This window comes from Haemaphysalis longicornis, unplaced genomic scaffold (assembly GCF_048455015.1).
Source record: "Haemaphysalis longicornis isolate Haplotype H1 unplaced genomic scaffold, Haemaphysalis longicornis Haplotype H1 scaffold_9, whole genome shotgun sequence".
Lineage (NCBI taxonomy): Eukaryota > Metazoa > Arthropoda > Arachnida > Ixodida > Ixodidae > Haemaphysalis > Haemaphysalis longicornis.
This window is the reverse complement of record NW_027526460.1, coordinates 119,750,866-119,768,118: the sequence shown is the minus strand read 5'-3', so window position 1 is coordinate 119,768,118 and position 17,253 is coordinate 119,750,866. Positions and strand designations below refer to the sequence as shown.

General features: G+C 50.8%; 1 pseudogene; it reads left to right on the top strand.

The window, feature by feature from the left end:
- Nucleotides 1-15,612: 15,612 nt before the first annotated feature.
- LOC144153392 (uncharacterized) overlaps nucleotides 15,613-17,253 on the top strand; it is an 82,875-nt pseudogene continuing 81,234 nt past the window's right edge.

The following is a 17,253-nucleotide window of genomic DNA, read 5'->3' as shown; positions in this document are numbered from 1 at the left end:
GCGAAGTCAATATAGGTAGTAAGAAAATAAAATCAACTGATACTTTTACCGTACAGCGTAAAAATAGGGTGCGGGAAGCACTTTCTTGCGCTGGGCGAACAAGCACAGCGGTCAGCAGCACGACTACGCATCTGCGAACGCTTTTCCGTCTAAGAAATGCAATCGCTAGACGTGAGATATTGTGGAAACTTGGGGGACGCTTACTTCACGAGCGCAATACAACAAATAGTCACCTAAGCTGCTTGAAATGCTGAAAATAAATACAAGGGTTAACTTGTTACACATTATATACCTTAGATTTCCAAAAGCAGCGCTCACCCGTGGCCGAGTGGTCTGGAGCGCTACGTATGTTATTGCAAGTGTTTTCTTAGTCACGAGTTCAAATCCCCGCGGGTGCATTCCTTTTTTTATAAGTTAACTTTTTCGTTTTCCTGCGATGTTTTGTGTGCTGAGTTCACCTTTTTTGGGCCGAAACGTTCATTGCTCTACGAACTGGTTCACAGAACGCGCGCAGGCTGACACTGGCGCGCTAGCGAGTTGTCGTTGGCGTGCTGTTGCCATAAGCACCGACTGCTTGCAGGCAGTGGGCACAGGCCAGAATCAACAGACCCTTGGCCTTGTGCAAACAAGCTTTTTACGATACAGGCATGAGTGAGGCAAGCTCCAAATATGGGGGAAAAGCGCATGGCATTTGACCGTCTGCTGGGACCCGGAGGGCGTTGATTCACTGCGTAGGCCTCGGTTAGTGATTGCTACGATTCCCAGCATCCTCGGAGGCTTCGCTCATGCATTTTACAGCCGACAACATGGCAGAAGCGCGGAACGACGATTACTGATGTATTGAGAATGCCTATAAAACCATGCCGTCGGATGTCAAGCACGTTGTTTTAGAGAACCGAACCCGAAACTTGCTTGGTTGCTAACCTTGGGCATCGTCCGAATACGGTGCGTCTCCTCTCGTCGTCACAGCCTTTTGTTGTTGCGGCCGCCGAAAACCACGCATGGTAGTTTTTCTTCTTTCGTGCTTTGTAAAATAAATACCGTCTTGTGAACCGGATAAACGACGAAAAGTGTGCTAATTTGAGCCAGTCTACGCAGTGCAAGCAAAAACCGGAGCTTGACAAATTCACTTCAGTGTCCCTTTAAGGGACACGGAAGTGATTTGTAAACATTGCGGCATTATTAGTGCATATTGTAGTCCGGAGTCCATAGGGCATGTTTCTTTATTTCTTTATTATTTATTTTTTATTCGGTGAGTGCCCCGCTTTGCCAACAGAGGCGTTACAGCAGGGGGGCTACAGACTGGAATAAAACAATTCTTCGTTCATACAGCACACTTGCTTGTCTTGCAGCCGGTTCCAATCTCTAATGGTCATCACAAAAAAGGAAATGCAAAACGTGGTTGTTCTCGCACGATACTCTTTCACTTTGTGTCGGTGGTCATGTCGACTAGATATGTAACTGGGTTCACTGATATAGTTATGACGGTCAATTCCAGTCTTCCCATGAAAGACAGAAAAGAAAAACTTCAAACGCAGTTTTTTCCTGCGCAAAGAAAGCAATTCCCAACCCAATTCAGCTTTCATAGCAGTGCAGCTGTCTCTCCGCTTGTACCGCCCTAAAACAAACCGCGCAGCTCTGTTCTGTATTTTTTCGAGCTTATCAATCAAGTTCGCCTGCATCGGGTCCCACACAGGACATGCGTATTCCAAAATCGGTCTAATACATGTGAGGTAGGCTGTATTTTTTAATGTTTGGGGTGCCCATCTTAGGTTCCTCTGAATAAAGTTTAGAGTCCTTGCCGCTTTACCAACAACGTGATCAACAGTGGCATTCCATGAGCAGTCATGCGACAAAACAACGCCAAGATATTTGCATGTGTGTTCGGTAGTAACAGTATGCGTATCTATGGTGTACGCCGTTACTATTGGTTTTTTTTTTTTGGAAACACGCATGTGAACGCAATTTTTACGGTTCAACGTCATTTGCCACTTCTGGCACCACCGTATAGTACAATCCCAATCGTTCTGCAAAGAAGCACCATCACCTTCGTTCCGAACCTGTCGATACAAAACACAATCGTCGGCAAATAAACGTATGCGCGACGAAACACCCACAGAAATATCATTTACAAAAATAAGAAATAAGAGCGGCCCAAGGACAGAGCCTTGGGGCACGCCTGATGTAACGTTAACATAGGATGAACACTTCCCATTTAAAAGCACACATTGACGCCTGTTCAGCAAGTAATTAGATATCCAGTTGAGCACATTTTGGTCGAAATTGAGAGTCTGTAATTTAGCGAGGAGAAGAGAGTGCGACACGGTATCGAAGGCCTTTCGAAAATCTAAAAAAATCGCGCCAATCCACCCTGTGAATGTGGTTGGAAAGCAAAGCTGTAAACGGCCCCCATAACGATTACTCATGCGACGTAACTTAAAATCACTCACATCGCTCTACAAATAGTAAAACCAGAGAGAAGTGAAATGCACTTAACCACACCATTTATCACTTCAAAGAGATCTTCTTGGTAAGGTTAAATCAATGCATGATGCATGAACGGTGTTTGGTTGAGTTGTATTGGTGTAGCAAGAGTGGAAACTTTTTTTTATAAAATCAAAGTAAGCTCCAACCAGGTGTTAGACGATCTGACTTCTCCGTCTCTGCGCCGTGGACGGAGGCGACGAGACTTGCGGCTGAGATGGAGGAGGAAGAAATACTTCTGTTCAAATTTCTGAAAGGCCCAGAGTGCAGCCTTGGGGAGTGATTCCTTCTTCCGTGGGGCCCATATGCACTCCGCGCGGCCTGTGTTCCGTCCACCCGCTGAAGTTGGGTAGGTAGAGAGGGGCTGGACAGCAGCATCTCCCATTGCTCTTGTTGGGTAGTTGACAGAAAGAGAGGAGGGTGCTTAGGGCTAAAGTCGCACGCCCCGATTACGGGGCGGAGTGTTCCTACTTCTGAGCAAAATTTACATTCAGCGTCGTAGCGATTCGGATGCATTAAGTGAAGACGCGTAGGATGTGGGAAGGAGCCCCGATTGTATGAGTCGTGGGGTAGTTTGTTGTTCTTTGGAAAGGTCACGGTAAGGCGAAGGTACGGTCTGTCTCAGAAGGCGATAATGCTGGGTTATCTCCCTGAACGTGACAAGCGGGTGACTGTCCTCGCGCAGCTCCATAGCACGGGAGGTAAAAGCGCAGGCTTGTTGGTTGGGTGTATTTGTTGCCCTCCATTGAAGCGTGAGGGGGTGTCCAGATGAGCTGAATGTAACCGTTTGGGGAGGGGGTTTTTTAGCACGCGCAGTGCAGGTCAGGACACCCAACCCGACTGGTAATTCCAGTAGTCTTCCTGGAAATCGGTGACTACCCTCCGAACCCCTGGTTGAGTGAGAGCCAAAGTGATGGCTGCCTCTTCTGCTGCGGTCATTTCTTGGGTCCTAAGCGAGGTACACGCAAGGAGGTTGGTTCTGGAGGTAGTCACGATGATGGCGTATTGCTACCCTAGATATTTGCAGGCGTCTGTGTAAATAACTGCGTGATCCCCACAAAGGGCGGTGTTTAGCGCTTGAGCCCGTGCTTTTCGGTGACCCTCGTCATGTGAGGGGTTCATATTTCTAAGCAAAGGGAGCATCTTTATTTTAGTCGCCAAGAGTCTGGGAGTACGTCAAGCGGAGTGACATTCTGGGCTGCCCAGCCAATCTGGTGAAGCATGCGGCTGAGTCGGACCTTCTGGTTTGAAAGATGGCCTTCTATCAGCTCTTCCACAGTGTTGTGGAGTCCCGTGCTAAGCAGCCTCTGTGTGGACGCACTCATGAGAAGACCAATGGCCTGCTCGACCGCCTTTCTAATCATTATATAAGGCATCTCTATGTCTTCCTTGTCGAGAAGAAGACATGGGGTTGACGTACGTGACTCTCGAGAGGACAAAATTTTCAATTAATCGTAAGGTACCGGATTCCTTTAGGCCTCGCTTCTTGGTGGCAAGTCGCCTGATCATGTGTATGATTTGATTAATGCTGTTTTTGAGGCGATGCAAGGAGACGTCCCTCTTGGTGTTAGCCTCGAGATGTAGTCGCAGGATCTTGATGCTGGGGCTTGGAGTGATGGTCTGGCCATCAAGGAGTATATGAATGTATTCCTTGATTTGGCGTGAGGCGGACGACAAGGAGCTGTGATTTTTTACATAAACACTGGAGGCCACAGGCTTTAGCACATTGGCGTACTAGAAATGAGATGCCATGCATTGGTGTGAGCTTCCTTTCATTTTTGTAACTCGTAGCACATGAGCAAGGTGCGCACAGGGACGCAAGACGGGCATGAGTGGTCGCGTGACGCTTTCACGTGGCATTCAGCGAGAACGAAGGGGGTAAACCCGTAGATGTACTTAGTGAGTACACCACCTGTCTTCCCTCTCTTCGTGTGGGCTCGTAGCTAAATCGGTAAGACGACGGGCTCTCGCTTTGTTAGTCTGTTAGTTCCAGGTTCGATTCCCGGCGGTGCCAGTAACTTCTTTTATTTGTTCGCTGGAGTTTTCTGGTGACACCAACGGTCGCGAAAGAACCCTTGGGGGGTAGAGGTAAAAAGCTTTGCTTTAAAACAATCATACAAGATCATTTCCGCTCGCTTTGGCGACCGCAACATCGACCTTGTGTTACCAAAGGAATGAAGAGGACAGAGGCAACCTTACTGTTCCGCATCCGAACCAACTCAGCGTGGACACCAGCGTGGCTTCATAAGCTGAACATTATCTCTTTAGCTCTGCGCGGAACGTGTGGTGCTACAGGCGACATCGGTCATTTTGTTATGGACTGCCGAGAGCATGCGTAGGAGCGGTTAGCTTTGTTTAAAGAACTGCGAAGGAAAGCCGCTCCGCATGACTCTTTGAACAAGTTAATTTTCCCGGAAGGCCATTGGATCACGGGGAGGGACATTTCTCGTTTGATCCTGCAATTTTTAAGGGTCACAAGCCTCTGCGAATGATGGTGAATTCCCGCGCATAGCGGTAAAAGGTGCTGATCGGGTGAGCAATTGCCGGCATACCATTCAAGGTGTTACGAATTCGCCAACGCCGCCGTATTTTCCCGCATCAGCCTCCACGTGCGAAGCCACCACGTGCGCCCACGTATCGGTGAACCATACTTTCGTGTCTCGACATGAAAGGTCAGACACCTCGCGTTGCAACGCGCGTCCGGCGGTTGCCAGCGGCACCCCCAGATGCCAGCGGCACGCCCAGGCATTTTTCACGGACGTGCGCCCCTCCGCCGTCAGGTGCCAGCGCGTCGGTGAGTCACGCCTTGACATGCCCGGCTCAGACGTTTCGCTATTGGCGCGATCAACATTCTATAGCGCGCCCCGGCACGTTTCAAGGACAATCTCTCCCCTCTCTCGGACTCCACGTGCAACGAAGCCATCAATGACTCACGAACTGTGGAAAGAGCGTTGTGTGTGTCTGTGATGTTCGTGGCGTCTGGCTACTTGTTCGCGTTTGACCATTGTTCATTTTGGGTATAAATAGAAGCAGCCCAAACGCTGAATATCATTCCTGTCTGAGCAGCGAATCCATGAGGTCGCTCTGCTCGAGTTCTGTATTGTAACCTCGCCCGTCAGGGCATCGTATGTTTTTTTGGCTTCTGCTCACCTCTCGCTATGAAGTAAACAGATACGTTGGCCTATCAGCTCTGGACCATCTTCCCGGCTGCAGTCGGCCTACACGGTCGCAACAAAGGGTAGGCCGACCCGTCAATAAACATCCCCACCACCACCACCATGTTCATCGCTATACATAGCCCCCTCCCTGCCCTCGGCGTGGGCGACCCGAGAATTTTTCTGTGACGCTAGGGCTTACGTTCTGCTTGTAAGGCCAAATAACGTTAACAGGTACAGACAGGTCGGCATTTAATGAGTTAGAGATTCCTTAAGACGCAGTTAGGCATACCTACAGGGGTTCCTGCGATTAAGCCTCCAGCGAGGGCCACAGCACACATATGCCGACGGGTATTGGCCAAAGCTCTCCCCATGTACCTTTAGCTTCGTGCAAGCACATATACTTCAAGAGTTATACAGGCGGCCACAAAATAAAACCGACCAAGCGAGCGGCGCAGAAGAACTGTCGGCGCGACATCTTCCAGCCCAACGCCTGCAGAGATTCACTACGTATGCGGGCACTTCGCCAGCCAAAGCCTGTAAATTTTCTAGGTTTCGGCTGCAGCGCTTCTTTTATCTTGAAAGCAGCACTCCGGGGCGCCTTAAAGGGAAGCTGAAGCGCTTTCCAAAAAAATTGAGTTAGATTAACAGTTATATAGTTTCTTGCGCGCTGATTCAGAATACCACATTGAAATTTATCGTACATGAGTCCAAGTGGCATTTATCTTGCAAAAAGTGCGGCCCCGTTTGAAAGACGCGCGCTTTTCGTCTTTTGACGCCCCTGATTGGTTGCGCCCGTCATGACGTCAAAGGAGGACACCCTTCGGCAGCGCGGGTTGTCGGAAGCATTGCGAACGATCGCACGGTTGCATTTGCGGCAATTTAGCTTGCAGTTTAATTTTCGCACACGACTGGAAGTTTGTTTTATAATTTCCCGTGCTGTTGGTTCAATTATCTTGGAGCTCAAATTTGCTTTACACGACAGAGAACCCCAAAGCAGTGACTGTGACGTCGACTAGTGGGTTCCATGAAAATATTTTTGAGTTAGGCAACCAGCATAGGGAGATTTTATACCTTATGTTAATATTAGGTACTGCCTTAACTGTTTCTTATTATACACAAAACCATTTATGCCGAAGATTAATGGGCGTTTTATAAACAATCTACCAGCGAAAAGCACGTACGTGCACTGCGCGAAAAAAAAGCGTTCATGCGCTGTAAACGTATATGCGAGACACATCTTGCCGGTACACGCATAAACCAACAAGCAGACTCTGCTTCCGCATTTCCTTTGTTCGTTGTCGCCCACCCCAGCCCCGTTACTCACCCCCTACACAGACCCACACGCGCGCGCCATTTCGGCAGCGGCGCTACGGCGCCTCCGCGATTGCTAGCTGCACTTCGATGAGTGGCGTCTTACTGCTTCACATGCATTTATTCTAAAAACACTGCAGCATACTAGTGCCTGCTCAGCATTATTGGCTCTAGTAGTGCTTGATTTTCGCGTATGCCTTGCGCATTCTGCTACAATATTACGGCCATCTCGTTATAATTAACAGACCAGTCGGACAAGGCAGTTACGTTGTAGTTACGTTACTTTAGGTAAAAATCACCAAACGTTTGTGATAATGAATCGTTGGCCTGTTTCAGCATTTCTAGATTTAAGCATTAAAGGCGCTAGTCGGACAGAGGCCGTATATTTACTCTTCGCTCCTAATTTTTTTAATATCATCATTATATATATCACCGACTATCACTGGAGCACACTTGAGGTTCAGTGACAACTAGTGCTTGCCAGGTCATAATATGCAGCCACACGGAATCTTGGGCAAGAAATTAGGCCCCCGCTGTCAACACAAACTATGGCACGGTGGTGGTTCGCAGTGGTGTTTTTTTTTTAATTCCAGAAAACATCACCGTATCGTGACATGTATACTTGTAAAATAAGTAATCTGGTTGTCTTGATTCTTTTACTTTGTAGGAATACTGTTTACCTCTTAGCCGGGAGAGAACTTCTAACAGGATTGGCCCCTTGTTTTAGTTTGGCCACAAAATTGTTTTTTTTAACACTGTCCTGAGCCCATAGGGAAAGAAAAGCGACGCGTTTAACGAAACAAGTATTTCCTGAAAAAATGTGACTTGGTTTCTGGAATGGAACGAAACATCCCCGGCCAAAGTACAGCAGTATTTCCCATCCTTCCTCAATCTAGAATTTAATGTGAACATTCACGTCCATCGCATAAAAAAACGCATTGGAGCGGTTTACAAAGTATTTAACGTAGTGTAGTATATTCTCTGTCATCAAGCACAGCCACCTTGGCTGTCGCTTCCGTATGTTATCAAGCATCCCGGCGTGGCATTATTCTGTTTAGGAATACGGCATGATAACGTATGCCTCGTTTGGCGTTCGTGCATACTTTTCGAACACGAAAATTGTACGAATGAGTGCTATCAACCACAACAACAACAAGTATCATTCACAAGGAAACACGGCGAAAAGAGCATGGCCGAGGCGGCAGATCCGGCCGGAAGTCCAGGTATGACGTTTTTCAGCCGGTTTCGCCCGCGCTCTTCGGTCTTCCGGCATCGCGCGGCGAGATGGGGGCGGGGCATCGGGCCACTTTTATTTGCTCATTGCGCCGCTTCTATTGCATGTAATTCGCTCTCTAAGTTCAAACTAAGCCACAACACGTTTGTGAATGAAAGAATGTGCCTTTCTTTACTTTGTTAGTTTGTACACTGTATCTAGCTCCAAGTCGAGTCAAGGTCGCCTCACACAAGCGCTGCACAAGAGCACATGCAACGCTTCGCTGACTTTACGCTAGTAGGAAAATATAAGGCCACTTGAAGGCGGGAGAAGAGTCAACGAAGTCAATATCGGTAATAAGAAAATAAAATCAACTGAAACTTTTACTGTACAGCGCAAAACTAGGGAGCAGGAAGCACTTTTTTGCGCTGGGTGAACAAGCACAGCGGTCAGCAGCACGACCACACATCTGCGAACGCTTTTCCATCTAAAAAATGCAATTGCTAGACGTGAGATATTGTGGAAGTTTGGGGGACGCTTACTGCAGGAGCACTATACAACAAATAGTCACCTAAGTACTTGAAATGCTAAAACTAAATAAAAGTGTAAACTGGTTGTACATTATATACCTTATATATCCCACTGTGATGGAACATACCCGCGAAGGGGACTGACGCCGTATTCTACGCGAGAAAGACGAAGTGCAAGGCCAAGCGCCTGCTGAGTAGTTGGGAGAAGAAGAGGTGAAGGAGGCACGGGCGCAGAGAGCGAGACCCCAGGCAGAGAGCGAGACCCCAGCCAGGGAACGAGGCGGACTGAACGGGGCACGGCTCTGTGCGACCTCAGGGCGAGACGTCTGGTCTATGCGCCACAGTGAGGCAAGGCCGTCGCGAGTCTCTGCTACGGTTCCGGGCGTCGCCGCCAAGGCCCGGGACATCGTCGCCAGCACGGGCCACCATCGACCGGGCTCCGGCGTTCCGAACAGCGCGTGACCGGGCTCGAGGCGGGAGCAGGGCCGTCAGCGGACCCGGCGGAAAGTCTTCTGGCTACGGAACCTGGGCATCCAACCTCAACGACGCGGACACCGCTACGAGGGCGACGTCGGCACCCGCGTCCCATACAACCGATGTGAGCGTTTCCTGCCCCGGGACGTTTACGCGGGGACGGTGCGGGGACTTTGTAGTTGCGGGCGCTGGAGCGGACCGCGTGGGCTGTTTTATCATCTGAGTTTCCCCTAACGCTTTGTGAATTCCCTTTGCCATTAATTCAACCCTCTGTGCTGTCCAGTCTGTAAATACAATGTCATCTCCTCATCCGCACTAAGAGCGTTCCCTCCGTTTCGAGTGATCCGGCCCATTTCATTACAAAAAGAGTCGGAGAGACAGGTTGCAAAGGATTGTCGTCAGAGCAAAAGTGCGACGAAAGCTTTTGCTTCAATATGCTGAACGCTGCCTCCTGAGACTGGTCCCAAGCAACCCTGTTTCTCTCTGTTGTGTCCATCAGGTCAGTGAGGGGTTTGGCGATTGCAGCGTAATTCGGGATGTACTTCCGGTAGCGCCAAGTCAAGTTGAGAAAATACTGGAGGCCCCGTTTCGTTGTAGGTCTTTCAAAGTTCACGATCTTCCTTAAGGTCTGTGGACGAGGTAGGTTCGAGCCCTTTATACCGTGGTTTAGGGAAGACCCATTCGTTTCTATGAAGTCACACTTTCCTTGCTTGGACACATTCACCCTGTCCGTACATGTTTTCTTACAACCGTCGCATGACCTGACGAAGCGTTTGACGTCTCCGCGCAGACCCGGCCAGTAAAACTCGTCCAAGATGCGGTAGACGGTTTTTCGTAAGCCCTGATGAATTGCGCCGAAGCCTTCGTGTGCAAATCGAAGGATAGGTTCCCTTTTCGACTTGGGCACAACGACCTGTGTGCATCTTCTACCCGTTGAAAGGTGGAAGTGACGATGTAAGACGTCGCTGGTCTTGACGAAACGGTAGCTCCCGCCTTTCCCTGATGAGACCGTTTGTCCAACCTTGCGGAAGCAGCTTCTGAGCGAAGGATCGCTTTGCTGCTCCCGGGCGAGCTGTTCTCTTTCTGTGTCCGTGGTCGGAATCACAAGCGCTTTCCAGGCCTTGATGTTTGATGAGGTCACCTGTGCGACGGCCGACACCAAAACGTTCTTGCTCGGATAGACAAGCTCCTTGGTGATACCCTCCACTAGATTGAGTGAACGCCCGCCTGGACCTTTCCAGTGAGGATCCGGGTTGCCCACCGCTCTGACACCTGGAAGGTTCCCGAGGACGAGATCGTAGATCGGCCGCTCCATACACGATACGGTGAGTTCACCTACGAAGTACGGAGTGTCGACATGGATCCTCGCCTGGGCTAATTGCTTCATGGAGCCGTCTATAAGTGATACACGGGTTGTTCTTCCGGTTAAGCAACCATCTTCAACCAAATCTCTCCGAACGATGGCGGTATTGCTTCCAGTATCCCGAAGCACTGTAGCAGGCTTCCCTTGAACACGGCCTTCCACGACAGGCATGCCATTCACGCAAAACGCGCCCTTTCCAGTGCCTTGACCGCGGTCGTGGCCGAAAGGATAACCTTTTGCTCCGGAAGCACTCCGCTGGCTACACACCGGATGATTTGGAGAGGCCATGGTCAGTGCGCAAGCAGCAAACTGCTCTTCACCGTCTGACCCAGGTTGGCAGTCCTCTGTTTTGTGTCCGACACGTACACAGGCGCTGCACTTCGGTGGATCCCTTGCGGTGCTGCGGCAGTCCGAAGCGCGGTGGCCCGGCCGGTTGCACAAGAAGCACTTGGGAGCTTGCTTCTTCTGCGCGTCTTGCGCATCCTTCTGCGGTTGATCTGCGTCATCTGGGCCTTTCCCAAGATTTGGGAGGTTTTGCGCCTCCAGAAACCGGTCGGTGTAATCTGCCAAGTTATCCAGAGTTTTGCACTGGCGCTCTTTTAAAAAGACTACGAGCTTCGGATGGCAACAGCGGAGGAACTGCTCGGCAATGACGTGATCGCGGAGACCCTCAAATGTTTTTGGTATCCCGGTCATTTCAATCCAATGATCGAAATAACCGGATATCCTTGCTGCTAGCTGCCTCCCTGTTTCGCCATCCTCAGCTCGTGCTTTGCGAAACTTGTCCTGATAGCCTTGGGCAGTAAACTTAAACCGTTGCAGCAGAGCGTTCTTGACTTTCGCATAGTCCAACGACTCTGTTGCAGTCATCCGGCCGATAACTGAAAGTGCCTCCCCTGACAAACACATACTAATGGCAACAGCCCATTTGTCTTGGGGCCAACCCTGACCCGTTGCTACGCGTTCGAACCTTTGCAAATAGGCGTGCAAATCGTCTCGCCTCTCGTCGAACAAGGGTAGCAACTTCTGTGGGTTGATAACAAGCGTGTTGGGGCCAGCGCTACTCTCTCCAGTAACTGCTGGAGTGTTTTGCGCCCCTTCCTGGATGCGCAGCCTAAGTTGGAGGAGTGCCAACTCTCTTTCGTCAGCTTCCTTTTTCCTTTCCGCTGCTTCTCTAAGGGCTTCTCTCTCAGCTGCCCTCTGAGCCCTCTCCTCCGCACGCTTGCTTTCAATCCACTCCCGAAGTTCGGGTCCCGTCAAGCCTAACTGTGACCCTATTGCCATTAACTTTTCCAAATCCATCTTCAAACTGTCAGATCACTCGTCCGCACACAGCGTTCAACCAATTTCCGCAGATGTTAATGATAGGATCCTGGCAGGCTCGCCACTTTTTGTAATGAAATGGGCCGGATCACTCGAAACGGAGGGAACGCTCTTAGTGCGGATGAGGAGATGACATTGTATTTACAGACTGGACAGCACAGAGGGTTGAATTAATGGCAAAGGGAATTCACAAAGCGTTAGGGGAAACTCAGATGATAAAACAGCCCACGCGGTCCGCTCCAGCGCCCGCAACTACAAAGTCCGCGCACCGTCCCCGCGTAAACGTCCCGGGGCAGGAAACGCTCACATCGGTTGTATGGGACGCGGGTGCCGACGTCGCCCTCGTAGCGGTGTCCGCGTCGTTGAGGTTGGATGCCCAGGTTCCGTAGCCAGAAGACTTTCCGCCGGGTCCGCTGACGGCCCTGCTCCCGCCTCGAGCCCGGTCACGCGCTGTTCGGAACGCCGGAGCCCGGTCGATGGTGGCCCGTGCTGGCGACGATGTCCCGGGCCTTGGCGGCGACGCCCGGAACCGTAGCAGAGACTCGCGACGGCCTTGCCTCACTGTGGCGCATAGACCAGACGTCTCGCCCTGAGGTCGCACAGAGCCGTGCCCCGTTCAGTCCGCCTCGTTCCCTGGCTGGGGTCTCGCTCTCTGCCTGGGGTCTCGCTCTCTGCGCCCGTGCCTCCTTCACCTCTTCTTCTCCCAACTACTCAGCAGGCGCTTGGCCTTGCACTTCGTCTTTCTCGCGTAGAATACGGCGTCAGTCCCCTTCGCGGGTATGTTCCATCACACCCACTTCGCAGGGCTGGTTCGTGGCCGAGTGGTCTGAAGCGGTAGGTCTTTTGTTTTGCAAGTCGCAAGTTGAAATCCCCGAGGGTGCATGGTTTTTTTTTTGTAAGTTTATTTTTTTTTGTTTGGGGCCGATGTTTTCTAACCTAAGTTAACCATTTTTGGGCCGTAACGTTCACTGCTCCACGAGCGAGTTCGCAAATCGCCCGCAGACTGACACTGACGCGCTAGCCAATTTTCGTTGGCGTGCTGTTGCCACAAGCACCGACTGCTTGCGGGCAGTGGGCATAGGTTAGAATCAGAACACCCTTGGCCTGGTTCGAACACTCTTTTTACGATACAGGCATGAGTGAGGCAAGCTCCGAATATGCGGGAAAAGCGCATGGCATTTGAGCGTCTGCGGTGACGCGGAGGGCGTTCATCCACTGCGTAGGCCTCGGCTAGCGATTTCTACGATGCCACGCCGTCCTGGGAATCTTATCTTAGGCATATAACAGCCGACATGGGAGAAGCGCTGTACGACGATCACTGAGATATCGATAATGCCCATCCAACGATGCCATCGGATGTCAAGCATGTTGTTTTACAGAACCGAAACCGAAAATTGTTCGAATGCTAACCTTGGACATAGTCAAATCACGGGGCCACCTCCTCCCGACGTCAGAACCTTTAGTTGGCGTGGCCGCCACAGACCGCGCATGGTTTTTCTTCTTTCCGTCTTCATTAAATACGTACCGACGTATCAACAGGATAAACGATGAAAGGTGTTGTATTCCGCGCCTTTGGGCCACGTGACATGTCACTGCACTCTCGGCCACAGCGCAACTCTCTGTATATAAACGCAGCTCGTCTGGGAGCGAGGCTCTCTCTCTTTTGTTGCACCCATTTAGTCACAATAGAATATACCATTCCCGTGCCTGCCACGTTGGTGTGCCGCCCTCGTCTGTCGTCCTGGCATGAACACAATATAATGGCGACGAGGACAACGAGCCTGCGACGGGACTACGCCCCCTTCAACGAATGACGGACACGGCAGCTGCACCAAGGGACGGCGGCGCTGCAACAGTGGAAATGACGACTCCTGCGGAAGCTGGAAACGTCGCTGGAAACGTCGCTATGGGCTTCGGGTTCGGGCAAGTAGAGCATTTTTACGAGTCTACAAACGACTGGCTTTCGTATGAACAGCGTTTGGTAGCGTACTTGCGCGTTAACAAGGTGCCTGAGGATTTGCGGGTGGACGCTTTCGTAAGCTTAATCGGCCCGAAGACGTACGCATTACTGAAATCTTTGACCGCCCCTGATAAGCCGTCAACAAAATCGTTTGACACCCTTCTTGAACTTCTTCGGAATCAGCTTTCCCCCAAGCCATCTGTAATTGCGGAACGCGCGAAATTTCACCGCAGAACGCAGAAAGAGGGCGAAGCGATATCAGCGTATGTGGCGGAGATAAGGCGACTAGCCCAAACGTGCGAGTTCGGAACCTTTCTTGACGAAGCTTTGCGTGACCGCTTTGTATGCGCCCTTCAGCGCGTCGATATTCAGAGGCATCTTTTCACGGAAGATAAGCATTTGACCTTCCAGAAAGCTGTCGAGCGCGCTTTGTCTTTAGAGGCGGCATTGAAGAATGCAACGGCAACACACGCACAGCCCGAGGAAGACGCGGAACTGCACAAAATGCAAACCTCGCGTCCGAAAGTGTTGCAAACAGGAAATTGTTATCGGTGTGGGTCCCCGAAACACGGAGCCCGGCAATGCCCACATAGTAAAGCCACCTGCTTTAAGTGCAACCAAAAAGGGCATATTCAACGGGCCTGCAAGGCAAAGTTTGGAAAAAGTAAACAAGGGTTACAGGTTAGGGCTTTAAAAGCCGACATGGAGCTGCCCATGAACGACGTGACAACTTCTGCAGTGTCAACGCCCATAGTGGTAACACTGACAGTGCAAGGTGTTCCCTTGCAGATGGAACTGGATACAGGAGCTGCAGTGTCCATTATTCCAAGAAATCTTTTCAAGCGCCCTTTCCCTAGCATGCGCCTCGATGGCACTACTATTCGGCTGCACACATATACAGGAGAGCTCATCACGCCCGCCGGAGTGGTAAACGTCACACTGGAATACAGCCACAAGCGACACGTTCTTCCTCTCTACGTTGTACAGCAGGAAGGCCCACCACTTTTTGGACGAGAGTGGCTACAGCACATCCAGCTCGACTGGGCAAGCCTGAAGGAGCTGCATGCCATCAAGACAGCGTCGCAAGCCTCACGGGATCCGCCTGCAGAACTCGAGGCACTTCTCCAGAAGTACAGTACGCAACGCCAGTTCTACCAGTTATAAAGAGCGACGGGTCCATCAGGCTATGCGGTGACTATAAAATGATCGTAAATCCAATATTGGACACTGAACACTACCCTCTTCCCAGAGCCGACGAATTGTTCGCAGTCCTGGCAGGAGGCAAAAAGTTTTCGAAGTTGGACTTGAACCGAGCGTACCAACAGTTAGAGTTGGATGAGACTTCAAAAGGGTATCTCACACTGAATACCCATCAAGGATTGTATGCAGTAAATCGCCTCCCTTTCGGAATTGCTTCGGCTCCGGCAATTTTTCAAAGAACTATGGATACCATACTGAAAGGCCTGAAAGAAGTGACGTGTTACATTGACGACATTAGGGTAACAGGAAAAACGGACGAAGAACACATGCGCAACTTGGAATCCGTGTTGCGACGCTTGTCTGAAAAAGGGGTGAAAGTGAAACCGGCCAAGTGCGAGTTCTTCAAAGATAAGCTGCAGTATTTGGGCCACATTGCGAGCGCCGAGGGAGTGCAACCAGCAGACGATAAAATCAAGGCTATAGTGCAGGCGCCACGACCAACTGATAAGCATCAGTTGCGGTCACTTTTGGGTCTTGTGAATTACTATGGAAAGTTCGTGCCCAACCTTTCCAGTGTTGTCTCGCCCCTCAATAGGATGTTGCGAAACGACGTTCCCTCGTCATGGAGCGACCAGTGCGAGTCAGCCTACCGGCAGGTGAAGGATCTCCTGTCGGCGCCCCCAGTGCTGACGCACTACGATCCCACCGCTCCACTGCAACTATCGTGCGACGCCTCGGTGTATGGAATCGGCGCGGTGTTGTCACATGTGGATGGCAAAGGTCAGTGTCGTCCTATTGCGTACGCATCACGTACGCTCTCTAAGGCCGAAACTGGCTACAGCCAGATAGAGAAGGAAACGCTTGCCTTAGTTTTTGGAGTGAAGAGGTTTCACTACTACCTGTATGGACGCACCTTCGTCCTCGTTACGGACCACAAACCTTTGCACACAATCTTGGGCCCAAAGACAGGCATTCCAACGATTGCGGCAGCGAGACTGCAACGTTGGGCCGTTGCTTACACGTATACGCCGAAGTTCAAGTCATCGGCAGAGAATGCAGATTCCGACTGTTTGTCACGCCTCCCACTTCCTGATCACAGCGAAGAGCCTTCAGAAGAGATGTTTTACGTTTTGCGTTTCAGTACATTGCCTGTGAACTGTCGGGACGTGGCACACGAGACTTGCCACGACCCTGTGTTAAAGAATGTGTTGCATTACGTGCTAAGTGGTTGGCCGGATCGCGCTCCAAGCGACGAACTGAAACCGTTTTTCCACAGGTGGTGCGAGTTGTCTTTGCAGCAGGGATGCCTCGTGCTTGGTACCCGTGTGGTCATTCCGAAGCGCTACCAGTCCTTCATGCTCGAAGAACTTCATCAGGGACACCCTGGCATAGTCCGAACCAAGGAGTTGGCGACAAGTTACGTCTGGTGGCCCACCATTGACCTCGACATTGAACGGCAAGTGAGTGCATGCCAATCTTGTCAGTGCAACGTAATTTGCCCGGCCCCTCTACACTGCACCCATGGGCCTGGCCTACCCGACTGTGGGAGCGTGTTCATGTAGACTTTGCAGGACCTTTCAAAGGCACTATGCTACTAGTTGTGATTGACGCGCATTCAAAGTGGCCAGAAGTGTTTGTAATGAAGCAAACGTTAGCTGAAAACACTATCAGCTGCTTACGCGATTTGTTTTGCCGCTTCGGGTTTCCCGAGACGCTCGTCTCAGATAACGGGCCGCAGTTTACATCTGCACAATTTGCTGGGTACATGCGCAGTATAGGTACGCGTCATATTCGAACGGCGCCTTATCATCCAAGTAGCAACGGTCAAGCAGAGCGCTTTGTTCAATCACTGAAAGCATCGCTGCGAAAATCTGCAGGGCTACCGGTGCCGTCCGCTCTTGCAGATTTCCTTTTGGCATACCGCAACACCCCCCACACTACCACAGGCGAAGCTCCAGCCGTGTTGCTCCTGGGAAGACGCCTCCGCACCCGACTCCATGCGGTCAAACCGTCGGTTCAAGCAAAGGTAGCAGCAAAACAGTTCACCCAGACTCTCCGCAAAGGCTCATCGAAGCGACACGAGAGACATTTGACTGTGGGTGATAGTGCGAAAGTGCGAAATTTCAGGCGTGGAGAGAAGTGGTTGCCGGGGATAATTCTTGCTCGTACAGGACCTGTGACTTACAAGTTGAGTATCATGACCCCTCGTGGAGTGTTTCAGTGGACTCGTCACAGGA